A 27004-nucleotide genomic window follows, 5' to 3' on the forward strand; every position below is an offset into this window, starting at 1 on the left:
GTTCAGCTATTAACCGTGTACCCCCATCAGGCATAATTCCTCATTGACGTCAGCCACTGCATGAACAGTTGGCATGAAATTCTTCTAGGTGTTTAGCGGATACCACGCTTCTCTGAAGAATGACGAAAACAACACAGCAAGCGCCGGCCTACTACACAAAAAATATTATCAATGCCCTAGTTGGTATCAAGCAAGTGTACTTGCAGTAGTTATTGAATGAGCGTTTTAAAAACACTCTGAAAGGCCGCTCTTCTAGCTTTCGCTGCGACTATGGTGCGCCTTCCGCACAGGCCTGGCGTTTGTTTTTTTTTTGTTTTCTTTTGCTCAGTCAATGTATTGATCATCCCCTTTTCCCTCGGACGCTTTCTACACCCAGGTAGTTTTCAAGTGCCTTCGGGATCAGAGGCTTTAAAAGCTTTCGGAGCTTCACGCGACCTTATATACAACACCTTTGACACCAGCCCACATTAACCAAGCGACAATGTGGCGTTATGGAGCATCACAATGACGTCATAAATTTTGCCCCGCCACGGTGATATAGTGGCTAAGGTACTCGGCTGCTGACCCGCAGGTCGTGGGATCAAATCCTGGCTGTGGCGGCTGCACTTCCGATGGAGGCGGAAATGTTGTAGGCCCGTGTACTCAGATTTGGGTGCACGTTAAAGAACCCCAGGTGGTCAAAATTTTCGGAGCCCTCCACTACGGCGTCTCTCATAATCAAACAGTGGTTTTGGGACGTTAAACCCCACAAATAAATCAATCACGTCATAAACTTTGCACAATAATAGTGTTATGACGACGTCTTCATATTTTTGCAGCATTTGTGTTGATGCTGAGGCTTTTCCATTTTAATGTCATTGTTTTGAGTTTATTTAGGTATTCAACGCTATCGCTTTCTTAAGTCGACGGGCAGGCGCGCTACGTGGCATTGTGTTCCAATTCGAATAAAGATGACCTACACATGTACTGTATTTTCTTTAGTGAAGGTCTTGTGCGCGCTCTCCGGCGAAACGACCAAAACGGTCTCGTCTTAATATGCCCCAGTTACACGCGCGTCGTGGTGTTGTGCAACGTCTGATGCATTGTATGGCACCATGGTAGCGCCTCCGAATTCCAGCTGCATTCATTTTCTCTCAGTATGCACGTTACCACTTTCAGTTAACACACGTATTTGCCTATGACATAAATGGCGTTCCTTGAAATATTACGAGATACGCGTTTTTGCAGCGCCATACTATTAAAACATGATTTGGTGTCACAATGACCGAACTAATTCTGTCATGGATGCGTGTACGAAACAGGAGCAGTTGTACTTGGTCGGAGGAACACCTTAAACTTGCGAGTGAAGTAATACAAGTCATGATGTTCAATAACTGACACGTGTCATTAGGTTGTAAGCCTTTTCTACAATACCAGCTGTTTCAAAAGGCCACAGCAGACCAACCAACTTGCGTTTTTTGATGACGACCACATAAATATTGCCTTGACTTCGGCAACTGAAGTATTCCATTTGGCACGAGGCTGCATCAGGCGAAGTCAACGTTAATTTAAAAAAGGCTGTCCGTGCGCATGCTTCGAACCCTGAGTCAGCCTCTCGGTGTGCAGCCTGAAATTTTCATAGCCACGTCAGCCTTCGTTAGGCGGGCGTAGTTAAAGCTGGCAAGAAAGAAACTATCAATGCCGGTAGTGCACACAGCTTCTATAGGCAGTGGACAGGTGCGATTGCTTTGACAGCCTATCTCTGAGCAAAAGTCTTCTAAAAATGATGGGGTCAGTGTCAAGACTGCATTTTTATTGCCACGTCTGCATGCAGACATTGCAGGCATTCCGATGGGGTTTGGAAAGGTGGCATAATGAGAGCATTGAGGCTAGTGGGGAACATGTGTTTGAGTGGCTGCAAGTGAGTGTCGTTTGCTTATGAGCATTCGTTAGTATTTAAAATCATAGCGCAAACTTAGAATAGTTATGCTTCAAATTATATAGTGGTCGAATTCGCTTGCCGTGCTAGTGCGGCAGGCGATGCCGCAATAAGGTAGAATTATTATAATCTCTTTTTCACTGTAGAAATTTCGCCACCGGTGTTCAAGGACTACTTGAACTCATTCTGGCAATGTTCACTGCGTTTGCCTATCATGTTACCTAGCGTTATGTAGTGTCGATGACACATCATAAGGTTAAGACGAACAAGACCTATTGAAATAATATATTCCGATCGCCTCCTTCAGTGCTGTTTACGATTGTAGTCTAAGGTAAGGAAAGACGATTACCAGAATCCTAGAGACACTACAGTTGGCCTTTTATACAATACTCTGAGTTCCAGGTTGTACCCCAAAAAAATTGCCCACAAGAATATGTAAACTGTTTCAATACATGATCAGTGATTACAATATAGAAAATATCAAGTATATATACGAAGAACGGTCAAAGAAAACATTGCACAACTTTCAAAGTTTATTAGGGTAGGAGCAAACTTACCATGTTGAATTTCCTGGAAATTCAATTAGGCGACGTTTAATAGGTCCGTCGGCACACAGTGTCATTTATCGGAATGGCTGCCTTTCAATTTGCGCAAGCGCACTTACATCTGTGCACCACGATGATGGCAACTTATTGACGTCATGAAATATAAAAAATAGTGTAGTTTTCCTTTCTAAAAAATCAAATGAGGACGAATATTCATTTCAGGTCATTGATTTGCACAGGGTAAACCTGCGAAACTCTATGGCATAAATAAATGATTTATTATAGAACCCTTGCATGACAGACTTCCTGGTGATGCTCTCAAAGTCGTTGGTGAGCTAATCAAACTTACTTTCGCTCGATAGTTCACATACCTAAAAATGTATTGTGGTATATGTCTACGTCATTGGTTTCCGTGCAATCGACTTTCTTCGAGTTACCGTCGCTTAGCGCCCCTTCCTCTTTCATTATACGCACGTTAATGCACCTGCACGCAGTGAACGAATGGTGCGTTTAATACAGGCAATTTTAGCACTGATTTTGGTGTATAGGCTTGTTTGACGTTTGTGCTTGTCTTTTTTGTATTCTACGGCATCGAGCTTTTCATTTAGGACAATTTTCATTAAAAGGCTTATCACTTACTAAATCTTGCGTCGTCCTGGCATGTCTATACAAAATGACGAGACGGGTCGACATGTCTTCTAACAATGCACCTTGCTAAGCCCCAAGTTCTCGTAATCCAGCGCTGCGAAGGCCTCACTTCGCTGTTGGTGCCAGCCCATATGCACGTCTTGTGAGTAACAGCTCTCGCAAGTAGTTACAAGGCAGACACAAGCGTTAAAAATATTCTGAAAGCGTGATAAAAATTATGAATCACAGCTATTCCTCAATATGTTAGATTCCTGTTATGCGATCGGCTAACGTCTCGTACCTATAAAGATTCGACGTGTTCGTGACTTCGCACACACTCGCATGATCATCGACTGAATGCATGCGTGAATGAATCACTGAGACGCCGACATGCTGCTACAAGTTATACATTGTCTACTATATAGGTACTGCCCGTGAGCGTCTAAATCACGCGAGTGACTGCTTGCGCTGTAATATTTCATCTTCCAAACTCTGTATTGTGTCCAGACGAAGTGTAGCCCGAACTCGTAAAACTAATCGTAGCGTCATTGGGTTCTGCATGCGCAAAGTGTACTTTAGCTCCAGAAACGGTTTGTGTGTCATGGTGGGCTAACATCGTGTGTGTATTGAGAAACTAGGTGTCTAAGGAATAAAATATTAGTTTTCAGCAGAGCAGGTTTTTCAGCCCTTGATTCGAGCCCCACTTACACTAGGCGTGCACGGTGCAGCTGGAGCACGCGTAATTTGTGTCTAGATTTGGATTCACAGTGACACATATTCTTCCGTAAATTTAAAATGACTTGCACAAAAAACTCGCTCCTATACAACCACTACTACACTGAAATAAACAATAAAATAGGCAAAGTTTTACTTAAGATGAAACTTATGCAAATTGTGTGTTTTTTATTTTTAGTAACGAAAGACTGTCTGTTTTTTTTTCCAGGTTTTCATTTTCTTGTTGGTTACACCTACGTATATTCAACGGACAAATATACTAAGGTAATCTTAGGGGACACCAGTTGTATTTATTTGTAGTGAGGTATTGTGACGCCAGCCTAAATAAATTAAGGTGGGGGAACAATTAGGCTATTTGTCGCTAAAATACAATTGTTCAATGTATACCTGAATATGCTATCACAAAGCATTGGATTACGGATCGAATTTTAGCATCGTTTGCGCTGTATGGGACAGAAGTTAAAAAACAGCGCTAAAAAGACGAGACAAGAAAAAAGAAAAAAAAGACGAGACAAGAAAAAGAAAGGACAACAGGACAGGGCGCTGTCCTTTCTTTTTCTTGTCTCGTCTTTTTTTTCTTTTTTCTTGTCTCGTCTTTTTAGCGCTGTTTTTTAACTTCTGTGAACATGAACCAACCAGCCCAAATGCGTACGCTTCTGCTGTATGGGAATTTTGGATATTATGTTTTAGTGTTTCGCATTCGGCCAGTTTTCAAGTATAAGTATACCTGAAAATGCAACATGTATGTTATATTTACGAGCTGTATATACTAAGAGATATCTGCGAGAAAACTGCTTAACTCCTTCTGTTATAGTAAAGCCACGCATATGACCAAAAAAATTTAGTGATGAGACTCGAGACAAAAAAAAATTGTCCGAATATTTGCTCATTTTTCTGGTGCAACATTTCGCATTGCTTCAGGGTAATTAATTCCGCACTAAAATCAGAATTTACGGTCACATATACATCGGTAAATAATGTTTTCTGTCATAACGCCAGGCAGAGGACATCTTCCACTGATTTTTCGTGTGAGACGTTCATACCGAAAATCAAAAGCAGAAATGAAATAAATACTAGTAGTAGTGTACAATTTTCGCCACAGATAATTAAGGGCCTCTTTAGTCGAAGCTAGCTAAGTCTCATTTGTGATAACGCTGTTTCTTTAACCAACGAAGAGTTCATGAAAATATTATGTGCTTGTATATATGTCGAACCGTCGATCAGATGATAAGACACGCCGTACCTTAGGGCTGCGAGTATTTTGAATTGATGGGGTTCTTCAGAATCGCACTTTAAGTAACAATCACTCTAGCCTTCGCCACCACCTATGTTGCGACTGCCGCAAGGACGACTGACAACGCGACTTGCGAGTAAGCGACCGAGCTTCATAACCCCGGCGGCTTTAGAGAAAGAGTTGACTGCTCGGCTTCATAAACGGTTTGGTACTAAGAAAGAACAAGGAGCACACATTGAGAAATGCGATGTAGGCTTTTCGTTGCATTGAAAAATTCAAGAACTTTTCATCAAACGATTTTTATTGATTAATAATATGTGCGCACACGTTATTATATATTGCTAATAAATCAAACAATACCAAGACACTTCATGTGAAAAAACATCATGTTTCTTAAGCTCACGTTCGAGGAATTGACTTGTTTGTCGACTAAAACAAATGTGCATATGTTTTATGTCATACGCTGTTATAAACTTGAAACAAACAAAGTTTTCTTATCTTGAGAAGATGAAGTGCAAATGTCAGTACACCTCTCTTTCTTTAGCCAATCATAACACTTCCACACACGTTATGCCATATGTCTTCGCAAAGACTGCCTGCATCACAGATTTTTTTATTTTCTGTTTCATAAATGAAAATGTTTTCCTACACGATAATGCTCTTGTGAAGCCTTTGAAGTTAGTGCGCCTTTCAACTAGCGAACTCTCTGCATCTGATGAAATTTTGCTCGGTCGATATTTAGGTGGTTTTTTGCTACCTCAATTTACTGAATAAGACGCATGCAAGTGCTTTGTGTCCAGGAACTCTTATTAGAGTGACTTCCGGGAAGAAAAACAAGCCTCAGAAGCGTAATAGAGCATGTAGTTCGAAGTTTAGTGCAAAGAGAAGTTTCACATTCCCCACTTACGTCGTACATTTTCAAAACTTGTCTGTTTTCCCACCACTCGGAGAACCCGAAAGACGTTGTCGCGAAGAAAACAGGCGAAATATTCAAAGCAATACTTATTCCGTGAATTTTGCTCTTTTCACTACTCATCCACTTCGTACTCTCCCTTGAAAATTGCATGGCAGGGTAATAATATAAGAACTTTCGCAAGCATCGGTTTTTTTTCTAGCCGTTCGTCTTTGGTGAGGAGCGCATTATAAGCAGGAAAGCAAATAAATTGCTAGATGATGCCACGTAAGACTTCCTGTATTATATCTTCCATTGTTACTAGCAGTATACGCTCGTTTCCTTTTATAAGGCGTGTTCATCTTGGATTATACAGCGTGCGTCAGAAATTACTTGCACTCACAAACCCTCCGAACAGCTCTTGCTTTCGTAATTTTTGCGCGCTGAGTCCAGATCATTTGGATCGGCGCTTCGTTTTTTATTAGGAAAATGCATGAATAGGAGTGGCCAGGATGAATATTGACAGAGGATTCTCGGTGCAATGCAAAAACTACTTGATTTTGATGTCATATAAACAAAAAACTACACCATTTCCTCATCAGAAAGAGCAGGCAATATCATTTACGAAATTCCTGTCCTTATTTGCGCGTATTTTGCGCTGCATGAGTCATCTTATGCTGACGACGTATTACAGATTACAACGTGAGATCAAAAGCAACTGAATTTCGGAAATTTGCGAATGACTGATAAGTCCACGAGAGGAGTCTTAGAGAAACGACTTTAATGTTGCTTTGTTGGTTGCATAGCTGAATTCACTCAACTGGCTGCTCAGTTACGGACGAAGCTTATCATAATGTCGCTATGAATAGCCACGGCAATTCATAATACCGTCATTGCGAAAACGGCCCTGCCTTGTTGCCAGAATTCGTCTGAGTGGCAACAAGTTTGGGCACCATGATTAATGGAACTGTATATATGTTACACTACCGAACAATTACAACATAAAATTAATCGCGTTCAGGTATTCATGGACAGTTGCAATGTGCTACGAGCAAGTTTTGTTGTCTTACGGCTAAGCTCAACGTTAGGCCGTGACAAATGAGCAATAAACTATTATAATGTTCGGCGTCTAGCCTATAACTAAGTGCCCAGCCGGTGCGGGCTTTTTTGGTCCTCCTTTTTGTTTTCTTACAGTCATGTTAATTAGAGAAAATTATTTATCAAGCACTCGCTACTTTGAACTTGTTTATTAGGTGACCTTAACAAATAAGTTTGACAAATAAAAATATGACGTTTGAGAAAATGTTGATTAGGACCATGTTATTGAAGGTGGGACGAAGTAAAAACAAGCTATATAATCGTTCAGTTGACATAGGCACGATGACACTGCTTGAAGCAATACAGCTCCATGCTCCCTATAGCCAAGGCTCGTGATACTTAGCCAAACCTAGCAGCAATTTAGTTGAGGTTGTGTGTTGCTGGGAACGTGTGGTACACATCCGCATGCCTCGGACGAGATTGTACCACAGGTGATTGACAGTTTATATCTACCTTGAAACAGTAAAAAGAGGCACCGGTCCGTTTGACGCGAAAGCGTTAGGAAAAACCTGACATCGGCAGAGTTGACCGGACGAATGCAAATAAATAATATCAAAGGCACAGCAAGATTCGAACGCACATTATGCGTGAGAATCAAGTATTTCAGCTCAATGTCAAGCCAGACTTCAGGACTATTTTTCAAATAGACCTTGATATTCGTAAAATGCGAGTTGTGGTTTCAGTGCTGACTGTCGAATTATATAAAGATTAGATATGTACTTCTATATTACCACAGTCCCGTCGGGATAACGTCAATTGTAATTGGGCGCCATGAACTTAAGGTAAATTCTGTAGCAGGGCATAAGACTATCATTCTCGCGAGCACATGTGCTACATATATCAGCTAAGAGCTCCTGATGATGCTAGTACAGAAGTTGCTGTTGGTATTGTTACGCCCCTCCAAATAGCTGATTATATAAAACATATGTGACTGTTCAACTAGTGATGTTTCGCGAAGCGATTTCTTTTTCTTTTTCGAGGAATTTTGCCTGTATTTTGAGCCAAAGGGAAAAATGAAATCTGGTAAATTGCATAGAATTCCAAAAATGGTTGTAAGCTTTTTTGACGACTGATAATTAGTGGTTACAGTGCACCTTCATCTGCTGTAATTGGTTCTGGCACATGCGCACGTGAGCGTAGCCTTTAATATTTGTTCCTGCAATATACGCGGCGCTATTTACATTTCACAATTGGTGTTAAACTTGAATCCGACAATGTGCGTTGTACTAACAGTTTATCAATGATTAAAGTCATGCTGTTTTTTCTCGGCAGTAAAGAAGCTAGTCATGATTTTAAAGGTCACCAGTACGTGGGACACGTGTAATTATAGCATGGGTGAGCACGAATGAGGGCCGAAATTAGTACACTTTTGCAAGGACATTTGCAAGGAATTTCTTCAACGCATGCAGGAAAAAATGCCTGAAGTAGAGCATTTTCACTTCTCTGAATGGGAATCCTTTAGCGTAGTATGGAACTTCACTGTGTTCAACATATGTCTGTACGTACGTTTGTACCTATGTTTACCGTGATGTCGTAACTTTTCACTCAATAGAAGAATACGACACAGTCACATTTCCCTCAGCATGCTTCACATAACATCAAATATATTTAGGGTGATTTCACCGATTTCACTCAATAAAAGTGTTACGACACAGTCATCTTCCCTCAGTATGCTTCACATAACATCAATTACCATGGTACGTTATTTGCAAATTCTTTTTTTTCATAACTTTATTTTTTAAAAACCACCCAATTCTAACGTAACAGAAGATTTGTCAAGGTTATTTGCTCGATGCGCTCATTTAAAATCGATGTCATTGGAAACGAGAAACGTGGTTTCCCCAAAATCTCAAGAATCTGAAGTATGGCCCTACTTGTGTGTGTTTTTCTTGAAATATGACGAAAAAGTGTTGTTGAAGAGGGCTGATATATTTTTATGGCAGAACGCTGTCGGTGTATTTTTGGGGAAAATAGGATGCAGCGGAATGAAGTAACACTGAATACCGACAAGAAATGCAGCTTTTCTTAGAATAACAATCGAAAACACATTCACAGGACAAGCATGCGCCAGACCAAGTAAAAGTCTACGTTCTGGTTGTTTCATAGTCTGAGGAAGCCCTGAGAGAAAGAAAGAGAGAGAGAAAATAAACTTTATTAAGTTCGAAGAATTGATGGTGCGTGCTTGCATCAGACGGGGTGGTTCCATATTTTCGGGACCCCTAAGTTTCCAGTAAATCTTGGCCACTGGCCGTCAATGCAAGCTGAGTCGACAGAGTGGAGCTGGACAACAAGGTCTCCCATCGCTCGGGGGTTGGGTGCCCTGAAGTGCAGAGCACGCTAAGTATAAATGCTTCCCTATTTGCGAACGGAGCTCTGATCCATACCCCTTAACATCCACACCTTACAGCCTATGTACAGCCGTGGCCACGTCTGTGTATAACACGCAAGCAGCCGGTTTTTGCTCTGTAGGGCAAAACCTTGAGGCAGTATCAGGCTCTGATGAGGTAAGGCTCCCAACTAGGACACGAATTCTCCTGATGCACCACCTCAGAGCCCGAAACTGTCTCAAGGTTTCGCGCCGCGGAGCAGGAGCTGGCTGCTCGCGTGCTCTACGAAAAAATGTGCTTGATACAACTACGGAAATTAATGTATCAAAGAATGCATTACTTCATTGCTCCAAAGACTCCAGTTATCAGATTTTCGTATACCATGTCACGTGTTTGCCTTTCAATACAAGTGCGAGGAACAGTCTCTTTATCTAAAGAATTCTGACGCCAGGAACACTTTCATATGAATTTAAAACGCCTTCTCGTACGTCGTTTTAATAGGAGCAATTCTTCTCCGCTGTCAACTTTATATTGAAAAACGAGCAAGTAAGCAAATCTGTTGAACTGTTTACGAGCTATCGGTAGGACGATGGAGTACAGTTCAGTGTTAGTCTGAATGATTCCGATGCGTGTTTCTTCGAACGTGCTGCTTTGTGCGTGATTTCAGCAGGAAAGAATAGGCAGGGGAAAAAAATCGGAAAGTAGAAAGTTTACAAAAAAATGTGCTTGGTGGGAGGATAACATCTGTTTTTTTAATAAAATACATCTACACAGAAAGAACAAAGCAGGCGTTACAGGCAGCATGGAAATTCACTCAAAGATAAACTATCATACTACGAGCGACCATCTTTATTTAGTTTTCTCAGTTATTTAATTCCCCCACACTACAATATGTGTGTGCGCTGACGGTACTTTGATAAAGGACGGAGTAAATAAATGAAAGATAAAATAATCTGAAAATTGCATGTTGTACTAAACTGTGATGCCAAGATAGTTCCTAAACATTCAGGTTGCCATTCACATTGTGCGAACGAACTCTTATTAAATACATCTTTGATGCACCATTTTTGTTTGCATGTCTTTAAAAATACATTGCGAAATCCCCTTCGTCCAACTTGTGCGTAAAGCTACAAAAATGGTGCTTTTTGGAGGACATAGGTTAATGTTTAGTGCAGAACTATACTATATTTCATGAACCCTTTCTACCTCGTACATCTCCACCTCTAATCTGGCACATCTTTGCCGTGATATGACAAAAGGCTTTGTATCATGGTGGCGTATTAGACCAGCTTCGTATATCATCTTTCATTCATTCTGATGAATGAAACTTCTGAAAACTTCTTAGGAGCCGCTGTCTTGTAAGGGGTGTTAAAAAAATGCTAAGAACCTGAACTGCTCTTAGGTTTCTGGAGCCCTCAAAACTCTGATCAATGCACTGAGTCTGGAAACAAAGAGACAAAAATAATGGCGAAGGACAGTAGTTGCAAGAGCAACGATTTATGATGACAAGTCATTAAAACCTAAGATGCTTCTCTCGTTGTGCTTGCAGTGGCTCCTTCCGGCCAACATTCACTGTGAAGTAAAAGGAGCGCGCATGAAAACCTTTATTTTCTTAGCAATTCATGGTGTCAAGAACAAAATGTTCATTGAAGATCACTGGCATACACAATTTTGTCGTTATGCTCCACTGATTTGAAGAATGTCAATGCGTGAAATAGATAACACAAAAGGATTAGAGACTACATATGCGTTTGTTTTGGATCTTACAAACACCAAATGAAATACAAAATCGACAACTTTTCGATCAATTCCAATCCTTATTTGACAATAAAGTGTCATGAGAAAACCATAAAATATAAACTGTAGTAATGAATGGGTATAAAGGCTTATGGTTATTCGTTATTTATTTATGTACTGCATATAGTTAGTGGCAGAACGCACAGGGAATTTCATCGCTATAGATAACTTATTTTCATTACTCTGAGGCTACAACGTATACCTAACACTGTACAATAAACACGCACGCATACCAGTCACTACCTGTCCAATCGCCCCGTAGTAGCCAACCAGTAATTCTAACTAAGAGACAGAACGTACACACTTATCTGCTCACATTACTGCTAGTTGTATACAATAGTGCCACGTTCCATTTCCCAAGTTTTTGTTATCGCCCTAAAACACCACACGATTCTCAGCGCAAACCGCGCCTGCAGTTTTCTAGAAGGTTCCGGACTGTAGTAGATCATTTCGATAAGATCACGCCCACTGTGCGAACGGTACAGATTGTTCTGGAACCTACGCCACCGCCAGCGATAACGCTAGAACATTCGACGGCAAGAGTATAAATGCCGACGCGCTTCGCTGCTGGTCAGTTGTTGATCGAAGGCCGACGCTCCGTTCGCCGCTATCAGTCCGAGACTGCTATCTGTGCGAGACTGCTGCTGTAATTGGACTTTCAGTTTACCGGGCACAGGTTCGCCCAAATAAACAGTTAAATCCTAACACGAAGTCTCCTGTCTTCGGCCACGTCACGACCCCGTGACATCTGGTGGAGGTGCTGCTTCGTTCATGTACCGGACGCCCCCGTCAAGCCGTGAACCCAGCCCACGTCGCGGAGAAGACACCGACACCAACCAGGAGCAGCGAACAAGCCGCCGACAGCAAGGGCTACCACCGGAGTACGGACTTCTACCGGACAAGGCGCGGAAGACGAAGGCCATGACCGCGATTGCAGCGACAATGACAACCGCAGCGTCCCAGCCCACGATGGTCATGCATCAACCCAGGGAACCACCAATTTTCCATGGGTCATCGTTCGAAGACCCGGAGTCCTGGCTGGAGACATACGACCGTGTGGCCGCCCTCAACCACTGGGACCATGACGAAAAGCTGCGTCGTGTGTTCTTTTATTTGGAAGACACTGCAAGGACTTGGCTTGAAAATCGGGAGTCCACGCTCCAAACGTGGGATGTTTTCTGCGGCGCATTCCTTCAAACGTTCGCGAGCGTCGCTCGCAAAGAGAGGGCCGCTGCTTTATTAGAGACTCGGGTTCAGCTACCAAATGAAAATGTCGCCATTTTCACAGAAGAAATGACCTGACTATTCCGTCACGCTGATCCAGACATGCCTGAGGAGAAAAAAGTTCGTTTCCTCATGCGAGGGGTCAAACAGGAGCTCTTCGCGGGACTGATGAGAAACCCACCGATAACCGTCCAAGAATTTGTAGCAGAAGCGACCACTATCGAAAAGACCCTGGACATGCGCACCAGACAGTATAATCGTCGCCTGACGGCAGACTGCGCTGCTGCTCAAGCCAGTAACTCCGAGACCTAAGTGAAACGATCCGAGCGATCGTGCGGGAAGAGATGCGCAAACTGTTGCCTTCGGCCCAGCCTCAAGTGGATTCAATTGCCGACATTTTGCGAGAAGAAGTTCGGCAATCGCTTCAAATTCCCCACGCACCGCTGCCCGAGCCGGAAGCTATGAGCTACGCCGCTGCAGTGCGCCACAACGCTCCTCCCCGTCTACGCCTAAACGCCGCCCCGTCGCCCGTATCCGGGAAACTAAGGGCAGCAACCGGTGGAGGTGCGGTTGCTGTGCGACGAACTACCGAAGATCCTCCGACGACGCCGCGACGGAGCTTTCCGAACACAACGCCAGCCAGGCAAAGCCCTGACGGCGAAAGCTCCTTTACCGAAGGTGGCCTGACGACGCAGCATGGAAGCAGCGGAACAAGCCGACGCAGCCGTGACCCGACGCCACGCCCTAACTGTAATGCGAGACGGCGAACTAGCGACCTCGACGTTCTTATCGACGGCCACAGTGTGACTGCTCTCGTCGATACTGGAGCCGACTATTCTGTCATCAGTGGGTCGTTCGCCGCGAAGTTAAAGAAAGTTAGGACAGCTTGGAAAGGCCCTGAAATCCGCACAGCCGGAGGTCATCTCGTAACGCCTGCAGGAATCTGCACAGCGAGAGTCACCATTAACGGCCGTATTTATCCTACAGACTTCGTAGTCCTACAGCGTTGCTCGAGAGATGTCATCCTTGGCATGGACTTCTTATGCCTCCATGGTGCTGTCATCAACCTAAAAACAAAGTCGATAACGTTATCCACAGAAGAAGCACTACCGCCGCGCACGCCGTCAGGACACCATGCCTTGAATGTGCTGGAAGAACAAGTCACCATTCCGCCTCGCTCAAGCGTCATTATTTCAGTCGGCGCTCCTAAATCACCTGACTTGGAAGGCGTCGTTGAAGGCAGTCAGCATCTGTTGGTCACCCGAAATATTTGCGTCGCAAGAGGAATCGCAGAGTTGCGGGGAGGCAAAGCAACGGTTTTGCTCACGAATTTCAGCAATGAGTACAAACATGTGAACAAAGAAACAACGGTCGCATACATCGAAGAAATTGTCGAAGCCACCAGTGCTTTCGCCCTCGCCGATTCTGCGGAACCTGCTCAGAGGAACCAAGCCCCTCCCATAGCTTTCGACGTCAGTCTCAGACTTCCGAACGATAAGCAAGAACAGCTCAAGGCCCTGCTCCTGCAATACGAAGATTGCTTTTCGTCGTCATCGAAAATTCGGCAGACCCCAATCACGAAACATCGCATCATAACCGAAGAAAATGCCAGACCACTCCGTCAGAGTCCGTACAGGGTTTCGACGCGAGAACGTGAGGCCATGAAGAGACAAGTTAATGAAATGCTGCGGGATGACATTATCCAGCCGTCCAAGAGTCCATGGGCATCCCCCGTGGTGTTAGTGAAGAAAAAGGATGGGACCCTACGTTTCTGCGTCGATTATCGCCGCCTGAACAAAATCACAAGAAAGGACGTGTATCCCCTCTCACGAATAGACGACGCACTTGATCGGCTCCATAACGCCAAGTACTTTTCGTCAATGGACCTCAAGACTGGCTATTGGCAAATCGAAGTCGACGAAAGAGACCGAGAGAAGACGGCGTTTATAACACCGGACGGCCTCTTCGAGTTTAAGGTGATGCCCTTCGGCCTTTGCTCAGCGCCTGCAACGTTTCAACGCGTTATGGATACAGTACTGGCAGGATTGAAGTGGCAGACTTGCCTTGTGTACTTGGACGACGTCGTCGTGTTTTCCTCGAGTTTCGACGAGCATCTTCGGCGCCTTGAAGCTGTACTTCAAGCCATCAAGACTTCCGGACTCACACTGAAGCCAGAAAACTGCAGATTTGCGTATGAGGAGCTCTTGTTTCTGGGGCACGTTATCAGCAAGTCTGGAGTTCGTCCCGATCCACGGAAAACAGCCGCCATCGCCGACTTCCCGCCGCCCACTGACAAGAAAGCCGTGCGCCGATTTCTGGGCCTGTGCGCCTATTATAGGCGGTTCGTGAAAAACTTCGCCCGCATCGCCGATCCTCTCACTAACCTTACCAAGGCCGACGTGGAGTTCAAGTGGGAAACGCCACAGGAACACGCTTTCCGGGAGCTTAAACATCGCCTCCAGACGCCTCCGTTACTTGCCCATTTCGACGAATTCGCCGAGACAGAAATACATACTGACGCAAGCAGCGTAGGTCTTGGCGCCGTTCTTGTGCAGAGGGCTGACGGACTTGAAAGGGTTATTAGTTACGCCAGCCGATCGCTATCCAAAGCAGAGGCAAATTATTCCACAACAGAGAAGGAGTGCCTCGCCATCATCTGGGCTACGTAGAAATTTCGCCCCTATCTCTACGGCAGGCCCTTCAAAGTTGTGAGCGACCACCACGCCTTGTGTTGGCTAGCCACCTTGAAGGACCCTTCAGGTCGCCTCGCACGATGAAGCTTGAGACTTCAAGAGTATGACATTACTGTCAGTTACAAGTCCGGCAAAAAACACTCTGACGCCGACTGTCTCTCTCGTGCGCCTGTCGACCAACCGCTACCCGACGACCCGGATGACGAGTACTTCTTGGGAACGATAACTACCGACGACTTCCCTGAACGACAGCGGGCCGACCCGGAACTTAAGGCCCTAATAGAATACCTCGAAGGCAGGACCGCCGAAGTCCCGAAGGTATTCAAGCGCGCACTTGCGTCGTTCCTTCTACGAAACGGTCTTCTACAAAAGAAAAACTTTTCACCGCTTCGAGCTAAGTATCTCCTTGTGGTGCCTTCAGCTCTGCGACCAGAACTCCTGCAGGCCCTGCACGACGATCCGACGGCAGGGCACCTCGGTGTTTCTCGCACGCTCGCGAGGATACAAGAAAGGTACTACTGGCCACGTCTTACCACCGACGTCACTCGTTATGTGAGAACATGCCGGGACTGTCAGCGACGCAAAACACCGCCGACAAGGCCAGCGGGACTTCTGCAGCCAATTGATCCACCTTGCCGACCTTTCCAGCAGATTGGTATGGACCTACTGGGGCCGTTCCCGACGTCGGCTTTCGGAAACAAGTGGATCGTGGTAGCTACCGACTACCTCACCCGCTACGCCGAGACAAAAGCCCTGCCAAAAGGCAGTGCATCCGAAGTAGCTAAATTCTTCGTCGAAAATATCGTCCTACGTCATGGCGCCCCAGAGGTCCTTATCACCGACAGAGGAACGGCATTCACTGCCGACTTAACTCAAGCAATCTTGGCATACAGCCAAACAAACCACCGCCGGACGACAGCGTACCACCCACAGACCAACGGCCTCACCGAGCGGCTTAACAAGACGATCGCCGACATGCTGTCAATGTACGTCGATGTCGAACACAAGACGTGGGACGCCATTCTTCCGTATGTGACCTTCGCATACAACACGGCGGTGCAGGAGACGACGCAGATATCGCCATACAAATTGGTCTACGGAAGGAGCCCGGCAACGACGCTCGATGCCATGTTACCCAACGTCACCGACGAAGAAAACCTCGATGTGAGCGAGTACCTTCAACGTGCCGAAGAAGCCCGACAACTTGCGCGTCTCCGTATCAAGAATCAACAGACGACCGACAGCCACCGTTACAACCTTCGACGACGCTTCATAGAATACCAGCCCGGTGAACGTGTTTGGGTGTGGACGCCGATACGCCGACGTGGACTAAGTGAAAAGCTTCTGCGACGGTACTTCGGACCGTACAGGGTGGTTCGACGTCTCGGCCCACTTGATTACGAGGTTGTCCCCGACGGCATCACGAACTCTCAACGACGCCGATCGCGACCTGAAGTCGTCCATGTCGCGCGCCTCAAGCCGTTTCATGCGCGTTAACAAACTGAACTATTGTTTTTTTGTATTATTGTTGTATCGTAATTTACTCATTGAACTTTCTTGCATTGTTATTGTACTTTCATCTTTAGTTAAAGCATCGGGACGATGCCTTTGTTCAGAGGGGGGCAATGCCACGTTCCATTTCCCAAATTTTTGTTATCGTCCCAAAACACCACACGATTCTCAGCGCAAACCGCACCTGCAGTTTTCTAGAAGGTTCCGGACTGTAGTAGATCATTTCGATAATATCACGCCCACTGTGCAAACGGTACAGATTGTTCTGGAACCTACGCCACCGCCAGTGATAACGCTAGAACATTCGACGGCAAGAGTATAAATGCCGACGCGCTTCGCTGCTGGTCAGTTGTTGATCGAAGGCCGACGCTCCGTTCGCCGCTATCAGTCCGAGACTGCTATCTGTGCGAGACTGCTGCTGTAATTGGACTTTCAGTTTACCGGGCACAGGTTCGCCCAAATAAACAGTTAAATCCTAACACGAAGTCTCCTGTCTTCGGCCACGTCATGACCCCGTGACAATAGCATGTGATGAACACTTTTAAGAGGTACTACCATAGACTGACCTATTTACCACTTGGTGGCGGTGAACAAATTCATTCAGACCAGCGGATTGAGTCGTGGGCCTAGGCCGCGCCAGCAGTGGGGAAGAGACCCTCTCTCCCAGCCATCTCCCCTGCTCGCTGGATGGCCCATATTTCATCTCGATCTGAGCAGATCAGTATGGCTTTCCACTACGCCCCAAATTCTTCTGAGGAGACTTAATTTTTTTCCTGCATTTAGGTGCATTCCTATTAAATATGACTTATGGTGGCTTTAATTTAAAATTTATTACATGTACCAGAAAGGTGTTTCTAAAAAAAACCAGCCCAGGAAGCTAAATATTTTCTTTTTGATTAACACACACAAACCCAACAATATATTGCACGCATTGTTTCAGGAAGGCTTTTCGCCCCTACAACGTAGGGTTCTTCTTGGTGTAAACGAAGCAATAACACTGCCTTCCCATCGCAGACGCCACAAATGAGGGGCTACATTCCTTCAATGTATTTTTAGCGCGATAGCGTTAAAGAGCTCGTGTCGCAGAAATCTCGCTGTCAGCGTCGGCCCCATTGGTTGTGAGCGAAGAAGCAAGTTATAGAGATCGCCACGCGAGGCCGCTACTTGTTCACGCGTGCATGCGCGATCACACTGAAGAAACCGCCCATTTGAAGAAAATAAAAAAGTGCTCAAGGTCACGAGGCGCGGGTAACGTAGTTTTATTGCCCCTGCCACCCCTCTCTGCTTAGCTTCCAGTGCTTTCGTCGGGACGAGGGAAGAAATAATGCAATTGCAGCATGCGACAAACCTTTGTAACTCTAGTCGCACTGGACAGATTCTTGAAATATTTGTGGCATTGATATTGTAAGTCAATAAGCTCTTCTAGTGAATTCATTCCAGTGTTACTTGAAAAAGTGTTTCAGGGCCCCTTTAACGCATTTTGTTCGACAGGCGTCACGACGAAAACGAGTTCATTCGGAGATTCGTATGCGCTTTTGGGAGGCCTCAAACTACGTCGAAGAAGGCCGGGATATTGCAGCCATCGCCACTAAAAAACACATAAACTTTCAAAGAGCTCTGAAAATTGACAACTATTTCCATCTAGCGGAAAACATATCATGCCTTTCCAGAGGCGTTGATCAAGCAAACAGCAAATGCTACATAAAGTTCTGCTATCTGTGAGGCATTATGAGACTATTTATGAACTCCGAGATCGCGAGCGCGCGGCTTGTGTCTCGGTGGCCATGCGACTCTTGCTTTAGATCAAAAAAACATGTATGTACCATTCGTGCACGCGCGCTGGTACGATCTACTGTGTTGGTGTGTGTGTGCGTGCGTGTGTGTGTGTGTATGTAACAAAATATATTAATAAGTATGCACTTAGTGGTTGAAGGGCGCACTAGGGGCCAGTTTCACTATCGCGTTCAACTCTTAAAGGCGACGCTTAAGAGTCCCCTACTTTTTGTGTACCTCGACATGTTTTGTAATAAGATGTGACTCGATAATGTAAGTTTTGGAAGGCAGGAAAGAGAGAGAGAAGGAATATATGAAAGGTAGGGAGGTGAACTGGACTACGCCAAGTGTTCAGTGATGCTTTGCATTCTATAGCAAACGAAAGTCATCCAGTTGCGAGAACTGGCATTTACGATATAATATTTATTATTTAAATTAGCACCCACTTTTTTATTATTATGTCGTGAATGGATTCGCTTTACTTGCTTTGTGAACCAAGAGTTTTTCTAGAACCTTTCCGCCTAGAAGTTCATTTCACACGTTTTAATCTAGGAGCAACATCGTCTCTAGTGAAACTTGAGTTCTGTAGGTATATTCAGTGCACCACGCACCTTCCCTGCTTTATGGAATGCTGAAAATAAGGCACGAGATTGAATAGCGTACAGATGTGTACACAATAAAATAAAAAAAACGACAGGCCAGCATGGAAGGCGCGGCTCAGACGCAGCGAAAGCTAGAAGAATAGCACTTCAGAGCTTTTTCTAAACACTATTTGAGTAACTGCTACAAGTACACTTGCCGGGTACCCACTACGCGATTATTAATAATAATTTCTGGGTAATCCAAAAATTATAAACAAGCAATAAATATTCTATTCGTCGTCGTTCATCTGAGAAGCGTGGTATCCCCTAAACACTTCCAAGAAATTTCGTGCCAATTGTTCATGCAGTGGCTGACGACGATGAGGAATCATGCCTGAAGTGGGTATGCGCCACAGTTAACAGGTGGTCAAGAACAAGCTAGCGCAGTGGGTAGGAGCATTAAACGACCCACTCGGTATTCGCATTCTGTGACGCCTGGTTGTTTCTTTGCTGTTCTGAAACGCTTTATTACTCATAATAACGGCATTCCTTTCCCGACATTAAGCCTGTCTAAGGAAAGTTTACAAACAAATTACAGGCACTGGCGTAGCTCAAAAGCTCCCAAGCAGCGAAGATATGAAAACCAATCGAAAAATATTGCCTCAATGCCGTCTGGACGCGATTCATGAATATCTGATCACAGAGGAGCTTCGCATTCATTTTCTAAAGGGCCCACTGGGGACGGAATGGTTTGTGACGATTTTCACCAATTTGCGCTATGACAATACAGTGGTCTGAGAATGGTACAGCTTCGGTGCTGCAGGACATTTTCCGAGATAGGAGTGATGAGGACACGTAAATCCGGTGAAGGCGAGCATGAGAACTGCCTTGTACTTTTGTATATGCTGTGGCCCGATTCGAGACCCCTATGTCAATTAGTCCTGCATTATCTACAATACCGGATAAAAGCTCACCACTCCTGTCTCTCTTTCCAGATGAATTATAACAATCAATAGCTTCACATACGCAGTTAAAATCTCCCATAAGTACCATGCATCTGTCGGCGTCAATTAAATTACGCACTTTTTCAAATAACTCAAGTCGTTTCGGAACCTCATTAAACGATTATAGATTGATAATTCTCCATGGCACTCCTTGCAACAAAAAATCACAGCATATATACCTGCCCTCTTCATCAACACTAGTGCAGAATGCTGAACAGGGTAGGCTCTTTCTCAGAAACAACCAACAGCCCGCAGATAAACCTTTAGCATGTGAGACACACACAATAAACTGAGACAGAAAAGGCCACAGGGCCTTCTCGGTCTCTTCCTCCCTCTCGATCTTTGTCTCTTGGATGGCGACAAAGTCGAGACGCTTCCGATTGAGAAGTCTACAGAGCTGTGCCTGTTTCTGCGAAGACCTAAGGCCGCGTATGTTCAAGGTAGCAAATAAGAGTCGCTCAGACTGCGCCATAGTGACTACCTTCCAATGCGCTTATCGTCCCACTTGATCAGTCCCAAGAGTTGGCGCTGAGGCTTCCCATGAACCCACACCAGGCCTCCTAGATCGGGATCGGCGACACTTCCCCTTTGGCATGGACTTTCGGCGACGGCGTGACTCCCTAGTCACTGACGCTGGGTCACTCCCTTTGCTTGAATCCGAGCTGGACGATGCGCGACGTTTCGGTATTGCTGCATTCATAGAGATCTGCATATCATCTTCCGACACTCCACTATGATGAAAAACTGCTGCGGAGCTGCAGTGCAAGCAGGTGAGGACTTTCTGCGGCATCCAGCCCAGAGTCTCTGTCTTGTACTGGTGGTTCTTCAGCATCTTTATGGGTCAGCACAACAGCACTCTTCATAGGAACTCCTACTTGTGCTAGGGGTTGTGCGGAGTCATTTTGGATATGCTGCTTGCATGATTCACTTGGCTCTTTGCACGCAAAAGTTTCAACTGTGTCAACAGCAAGTGGCTTTCTTTCCTTTTCTGGATTCCTTGTGGTACAGCCTGAAGCGTATGAAATTGACGGAGTGTCTCGCGTTGCGTCCAAAACCTCGGTGGCATCCATAATATGCTCTTGTAGGTTATCATCTGGCTGTTGAGTGTGCTGTCGCCGCTTGTTAGCGTATGTCATAACACAATCCTCGGCCGAATGACCGAAGCGTCGACAGTTGTCACAGCGAGGGGTCGTACAGTTTCGACGTATGTGTCCAACCTTACTGCACCGAAGGCAAAGTGGTGGGCGGCCAGGTACGAGGCTTTGCACTCCGCAGACAACAAGAATATGAGGAATATCCGCAATGCGAACTTCATCAGCAAGGGACAAAACAACATCCCTATTTAGCGTCCGCATTTGTTCCATGTCCGCTACTTTCCAGCTTTCTTGCGATATTGTCTTGACCTTCCCAACAGCTTGCAGTGCCACGCAAACATGGGCGTCCTCCAAGCGCTCAGGAAGCCACATAAGCTTCAACTTCACTTGCGTGGGCTCCGGGTCTATAACGAGGCATCGACGACTTTTGACGAAAAATTCGCCTCTTAGGACCAACTTTGTTTTCGTCAGCGTTGACTTGCATGTGACCATCCAAACATGAGACATTTGAAATTGACCTATGGAGCTTATTTCCTTCAAGTCAATGATGTCCCGAAGAGCATCTCTAAAATCTTGAACCCGGTAAGGGCGACCAGCTACGTCCGCATGCAGAAAAACAGTCCACAACAAGCTTACCGGTGGGATGGCGAGGAAGTACAACACGGTAGTCATTGCCGCTGGCTGAAGCCTGAGCAGCACCTCGGCCCATGGCTGATAAATCCTTCGAAGCGGAGAACATGAAAAACGCGACCGTTCAGAACGTCGTCTTCGTCTTTCTCTTTTTTTAAACAAGAAGTTTGTGCGATAGCTTTAGAAATTGGGGCTGTTAAGTCTCTCTATAGAAAGAATGATAAAAAGATACTTGTTAAAGGTCTTTGCAATCTTTATGAGATGGATCGCGAAATGCCGGGAAAGTACATCAAAGACATTGAGAATATTAAGTGCCAACTACAGAGATATGATGCTGCTCGCTACCAAGGGGCACGTATGAGATCTCGGAACCAGCGCACTTTAAATTCTGAGCAACCGACGCGCCAAGCTTTACTTGATGAGCAACGCCATGCGATTTCTAAAGTTATTCCAGACTTGTACATTAACGATGTGCTCATAAAAGAAAACGGAGACATTACTTTGGCGTTCAAAACGTACTATAACGGTTTATTTAGCTCTCCCTCCGATGATCTTGACGCTGACCTCAAGGCTAGTTTTGTTTCTCTTGTGAACCCCTTGAAGGACAATGATTGTGCAGTCATTAATGGTCCTATTACTATACAGGAAATCGAGCAAGCAGTCGACAACTTGCCATTATTGAAAACACCGGGCCCTGATGGCATATCAGGCGAATTTTACGAAGCTTTCAAGAAAACACTTGCTCCTATATTGCTGAATGTTTTTCAGATGAGTTATGACATGGATACACTCCCACAATCTTTTTGCAAAAGTCACACTGTGTTAATACCGAAAACAACTGACAAGGAAAAACTTCGCTTCGTCGAGGGCTACAGACCAATATCGCTGTCAAACGTGGACTACAAAATTTTCGCAGAAATATTAGCAAATAGGTTGCAATTTGCTATGTCGATCCTCATTGGGTCTCATCAGACATGTGGGATCAGAGGTCGGTCCATACAAACCAATATACATGTCGCTCGAACAGTGCTTCAATACTGTCATGGTTCTCAAGAACATCTTGCAATGCTACAGGTAGACCTTGCAAAAGCTTTTGATCGTGTTCGTCATTCCTTCCTTTTTTCTCTTCTCGAACAAGCTAATGTTGGCAAAGTTGTTCTTAAAGGCGTTAAACTATGTTATAATGAATGCTCAACTCGTCTGATAGTTATTGGTCAACTCTCCAAGGCAGTTTCTATTCACTGTTCTGTAAAACAGGGATGCCTGATGTCACCTCTTTTATTTGCACTATATCTAGAACCACTGTGCTTAAGCATAATACAGTCGAGTTGCATTCGTGGCTTTAGTATATTAGGCAGTGAGGTTGAATTATTGGCTTATGCAGACGATGTCGCATTCTTTTGCACAGATAAACCAAGTGTCGAAAATGTGGTATATACTATTGAAAAGTTTGGCGTAGTATCAGGAGCTCGTTTAAATGCCTCTAAAAGTTTAGGACTGTGGTTTGGCTTGTGGTGTAGCACACCAAACCACTTTGCAAGGATTAATTGGACAAGAACTCCTCCAACATACCTCGGTGTACCGTTGCATGCATATAGATTCAGTGCGCATTACTGGAAGGAATGCGTCCCTAAGCTTGAACGACAGGCCCAGATGTTCCCTATCGACTTCCGATATTTGGGAGAGCCGAAGCTTGCAATACTTTCTTAGCGACAAAGCTTTACTATGCATTGCAACTTATTCATTACGCAAGATTCTATATACAACGCTTTCATCGGATTTTCGCTACTTTCATATGGTCTTCGACTTTTAAGCGCATGCGTCGTGATAATATATTCAAGCCAGTTAGTGAGGCTGGGTTAAGACTAAAACACCTTTATCTATGGCAAAAAGTGTCCCGATTCTTCTTTTTTCGAGACAATTCACATCCTGTAATCCGTTTCTTCTTGCAGGTTACACTTGTTGATTGCTTACCAGATTTAATTGTTTTATCGAACTTCTCTGAACGCCCATGCTTTTGGGGATTCATGCAGGAAGTTTACCTTGCAGTTCAGTTCCTTAAAGTTTGCTTTTCTGTAGAATACCTGTACACAGTATCGCGCAAGGTGCTGTATAAGGACCTACTGAATACACTCTTCCCAGCTCCATTGTACCGCTCACTGTACTCCAATCTTCCAGGCCACGATGTGTTGAAGCGAGTGCGCAAAATGTACGTTCCACCGAATTCAAAAACATTCTTCTATAAACTTCACTCTGAAACATTGGCGGTAAACACATGGTTAGAAAGATAGGGTATTTTCATTCCGTCTGTTAACTGCCGTCTATGTGATGTGCCGGAAACGATTGAACATTGCTTTGTTAGCTGCAAAGATGCCATACTGTTTTGGGATGTCCTTCAGCGAGCACTAAAAAAACGTTTCGTCATTAATTCTCACACAATACGTTATCTTCTACTAGCAGCGCTTGATGAAGTACCATATGATATGTTTTTCCTCATGGGTATGCACAGCTTGTGGAAGACACGAATGCAAGACCGCAATGCAGAGCCTACCACCTCTTCAAGCACAACCTTCATTCAAATGGCTATCCACCTAAAAAACATTTACGACAAGCTAGACTTTAGACCGGACTGGTACTCCGTTTTAGAGGACTGTTTGACCTCACGCCTTTTTTGTTTGTATAACACGATGTGAAGAAATCTCTATGCGAGGAACTCACGCTGTGTTAGCCATTTAGTGTGTATGAGTAACGCTTGAGCGCTTACTTTCGCGATTTGATTGTACTTTTGTTCACTTGATTTTGTTTTTATTGCGCAAACACTTTTTATATACCATGAAAAAAAAAGAAAAAAGCCCTGGCGTGGCTCAGTGGTAGAATATTGGGCTGGCGCACAGTGGACCCAAGTTCAAGCCCAACTGTGTGCCTAGTGTTTTATACCTACTCAGTTATTTTTTTTTCTTATTTCATGTGATAGTGGTTACGGGAACCGGCGGCAACGGCGGACAACTACGGCACCATGCGTGACCCGTCTTTTGTTCTCATAACAGTTTTCACTCTAAAATTGGGCTTATTATTTAATCTACACACTGCTGATTGGCAGGCGTAAAATACGAGATTAAAATGACCAAGGACACTTGTTCTTATTAAAAAAATAATTAGTGAAAAGTGCAAATTAACCATCAGGCCATCGAAGAGCGCGCCGCACAGTCACAACAAAAGCTGAAAGATCATGACGATAGTTATAGCGCGAGAACAAACGACGACACAGAGACAAGATGAACCCGAAGGACACAAGGTCCCTCTTGTCTCTGTGTCGTCGTTCGTTCTCGCACTATAACCATCGTCATGCCATACCAACTATCCCAAGCTGTCACAATTCTGAAAGAGCAGCCTCTCAGAGCCTTTTTTTAGCACTCGTTGAATGACTGCTAAAACCCCACCTCCAGGGTATTTACTGCTCCATAACTCATCACACATCATAGTTTTTGTGTTGTGAGGAGGCATTCCTTATACCATTTTTCATCATACTTCGGACAAGCGTGTACCTGCTGCACACTTGCAAAAAATTTTGTTCAGTTTTTTGATGCTGTGGACGACAACGATAAAGAATTATGCCTGAAGCTTTTACAATATGTTACAGCATTCGACGACCCACTCGTTACGCAGTTCGCCTTGTGTGGCGCCTGGTATTTTCTTCGTTTTTTTAAAAGACTCTTTTAATAATTGTTTTCCCAACTCAATTCTTTTCCCAATATGAAAGCTGCCAGGGTCACTTTGCAACGCCTTTTCAAGCACCGTAGTAGCTGAGCGGTAGGATACTAGGCTGCCACTTAGTGGACTTTGGTTCGAATCCCGTTTCAGTCTAGGTGTTTGTATTTTTTTGTTTTTTTTTCTATTTCGCTCGATAGTGGTTACGCGCAATCGCTACTGGCCCTGCGAGTGGGCTTGTAAAAATGTGTTGTTTAACAAATTCTCTGAAACTCCGCTCTTCCAGTTTTCGCCGTGATTGTCCTGCACCTTGTGCGCAGGTCTGGATTCTTTTTCTGTGCGTGTTTTGGTGCTTCCTTTAATCTATTCAATTTAAAGATCATACAGACCAGTAAAACATAGCGCTATCTTAACTGCATTAGAAAGTAAAACAAAACCTATGTGTGTCAAAACGAGCTTTGTGTCTGTGTACTTTCGGCATACTTACAAATGTTCCGTGTAGCCAATTCCAGCAGAGGCTAAAGCACCGTTTTGTCAGTTTCAGCATATACGATCTAAAATTACCAACATTCATACATTTATTTTCAGGCTTTAGGTACATATGGTTACATTGTTTTCTCTCTTGCTCTGTCATTGCTTGTAACAACGCAATGAGTTAAAAATGCGATCTCCAATTTCTTAGATGTGGCGTCTCACGTCAGCTACCACGACTACCAAAGTCCGGAAGCACAAGTAAGCTTCACTGCTCCTTTCACCCACTCTTGATGAATTAGCAATCACCTTAATTCACTGTTTTAAGACATGAGCAATTATCGAAATTGTACCCGTTTCATTGCGACAACTGTGAAAGCAATCTTGAAAGAAGACCAGTCTTTGCACCATTTTATCAAGCAACGTTCACCTGATATATGAGTTCAGCCTATAGTACACTGTTGACCTTACATAGCTCGTAAAAGTCGTAAAAGCGCTAGTCTTGCACTAAGAGAAACTGTCCCATCACGAACAGTGTAGCGAAAAAACTGTAACAGAATAAGAAAAAAATAAGTAAGCACTTCAAGAAGCGGCAACCTATTCTTGTCGGGGTATTGAAACGCAGTCATTAAAAAAAGCAGAAGGTGCAGCTAAATTGAATAAGCAAAAAATTTTGCTGTAAATCTGATAAATGGTGCGAGCCGAACATCAATTCCTTGAAGGCGACAAAAATGTTACGTTAGCACGTTAGAGAAGCTGGCTTACTAACGTCTATTGCCGCAGTATTTATTACCAATACTACAAGATCAGGTTTTGTTGCGGGAAAAGCTTTGCTAAGTGCAGAGACTGAACCGAGTATGTTCCCAAGAAAGTCTGAGTGTTTATTCTCACAGCAATTATTGGCTAGGTTGATTAGCTAGATGCCCAACTAATTCACTGATTTATGGCCTCGGAACCCGAAGAAAGCGGGGGCAGCCTGGATTTATTTCATGACCTTGCGTAAACTATTTATGCCATCACAGTGACTTTTTACTTTGGCTTCATGCACACGTGCATTTCGGGATGGTTGCACGGTACATATGCGTACCCATTTAAAAAAGGAGCGGCGTACTACGTCATAATGGTCGAAAGACGTGATAAG

The sequence above is a fragment of the Rhipicephalus microplus genome, chromosome 1 (assembly GCF_043290135.1).
Source record: "Rhipicephalus microplus isolate Deutch F79 chromosome 1, USDA_Rmic, whole genome shotgun sequence".
Lineage (NCBI taxonomy): Eukaryota > Metazoa > Arthropoda > Arachnida > Ixodida > Ixodidae > Rhipicephalus > Rhipicephalus microplus.